This window comes from Nuphar pumila, chromosome 11, assembly GCF_984573655.1.
Source record: "Nuphar pumila chromosome 11, dmNupPumi1.hap1.1, whole genome shotgun sequence".
NCBI lineage: Eukaryota > Viridiplantae > Streptophyta > Magnoliopsida > Nymphaeales > Nymphaeaceae > Nuphar > Nuphar pumila.
The window spans coordinates 7045293-7047423 of record NC_143259.1 but is presented as its reverse complement, the minus strand read 5'-3'; the positions used below and the strand labels follow the sequence as shown (position 1 = coordinate 7047423).

Here is a 2131-nt window from a genome sequence, read left to right as displayed (position 1 = left end):
GTATAAAATTTCACAAACTATACCTGGGTCCATGTGTTAATTGAACCTTTGTGTCCGGACCCAGATCTTAATCGGGTCTTTTTATTTATCGCCATACCCAGACCCTATAGGGTTTGGTTCAGGTCGAGTCCAGGTAAAACCGACCTATTGACACCCCTAACCACCAATGACATCCTACACCAATATAGGCAAATGTGTGTGTGTGTGTGTGTGGAGGGGGGGGGGGGGAGGGGGTTGGAAAAATCTAAAGTGATTTCTTTTGAATGAATAGGTGCAACTTGATTGCATTATTTTGCTTGCATTTGTTTGGGACCATCCATAGTTAATTTGGCACTAAGCAAGCCAAGAAGCAGAGCAATGGGGGCAAAAACAAGAATCAGAAAATGCATCAATTTGCTTGTTTCAAGCTTTGAGCATTTCTATGAAAGTAAGAAATTCTATGAAAGTAAGAAATTCGAATTCATCAAGTTATTTCAGGATTTCCTTTAACATGCACGTAGAGCACCAAGAACCAACACCCTTTTGGGACATTAAAAAACATGAAAGTTTTGGATATTTCAATACCTGGATATCTTGAACACGATTCAATTGTAGCTTGCTGAGTATTGCATTGTTGTGAAATCTTAACAGTCACAACTCATCCTAGGTCCACCTAACTTTAGGTCTGGCCAACAAATCCACATGATTAGGCAGGGCCAACGGTTAGGCCAAAGATTTAAGTAGTCTTGTGAATGGGTCCATCAATGGGATCCAATTTGAACTTCAGAACTTATTAACAAGATACAAATCCAAATACATGTTATTCCAGCTCCTGAACCTGTATGGGTCATATGAATTAGGTCAATCCTGGAAAATCTTTGAAGTTCTAGATTTTTTATTCAGATATGGATCCAAATCCAATTGGATCTGATTATCCCGTCCAGGTAGTTGGCGTGAATGTAGGGGTTGACCACAAGTACTCTTGAGTCTTTACATGAAAAAAAAATAAAAATTACCAGCAGCTGATGTTGGTTCCGTTTTTTTTTCACATAATGGCTCCAAGTGCAATTGGATCCGGATGAAACGAAATTGAACCAAACTCAACCTCAATCCAACCCACACACAATCTCATGATGGGCAGGCATTAAGAAATACAATCAATGGGTCCTTATAAATGATGGATCATTTATATTGTATGGCGATGAAAACGGGTCAGATATGCATCGGGTCATGCTTGACTTGGATCTCAAAGTGGATTCTCAAATAAGCAAGACCAATTGATTTCCATGTGGAAAATACAAGAAAGGTCCGGTTAGCATCCGACCATATCTGGTTGTCCAACCCTGACACGGATGTGACTAGAACCCACCACATTTATTTTTAACCAGACTTGGATTCCAAAATATACTACCTGGATCCAACAATATAAAGGATATCCGGTTCACATGTACAATTTATTTTTATTCCTTCTATTCTCAGTTGGGTGACTGTAGTTCCAGATTAATAACTTTTCCAGAAACTATCATTTATCAAAAGCTGAAACGTATGTCCAACAAGCTTTCATAGCTCAGTTGGTTAGAGCACCCGTTTAGTAAGCGGGAGGTCTTGAGTTCAAATCTCAATGAAAGCATTTTGTTTTTTCTTTTGTATAATGCTTCCCTTTTTTTCCCTGGAAAAAAAAAATGACCACACATGACCTTAGCTACGTGCTATCCCATTAGATCTTTTTGTAGTTCTTATGGCCAGTTTTACATTTCGTGAAAAAATACTAAATTTAGCACAAACATGTAGCATCAAAGGAAAACCGGTTGTCGTCTTTGCTTGGTGATCAACCTCCCCAACTTTATAGGCCCTCAATTTTTTCTTTTTTTAAAGACAAGCTGGGGTTAGGCGGACCCCTACCAGAACAACAGCCGCCCCATGTGACAGAGGGATTCGATCCTGGGCCTTCAGCTTGACACAAGACCCCACTTACCACATGGGATACCACCTCGGTCGTTATAGGCCCTTATTTTCCTACCCAACTTAACCCGTTGGTAAGGGGGGTGCCTGGGTTACCCTTGAGAATCAGGATAATCTGGGATATTGGGATTTTGGGGTATAGTCCAAAATCCCAGCTTTTTCATGTCCTTTGAATTTACGAGTGCATTAA

The 2131-nt window shown here is 40.0% G+C and overlaps 1 non-coding gene across 1 annotated transcript; it reads left to right on the top strand.

Moving 5' to 3' along the window:
- Nucleotides 1-1535: 1535 nt before the first annotated feature.
- On the top strand, nt 1536-1609 carry TRNAT-AGU (transfer RNA threonine (anticodon AGU)). Its single transcript has one exon. It is a non-coding gene; the product is annotated as a tRNA-Thr (tRNA).
- The last annotated feature ends 522 nt before the right edge of the window (nt 1610-2131 follow it).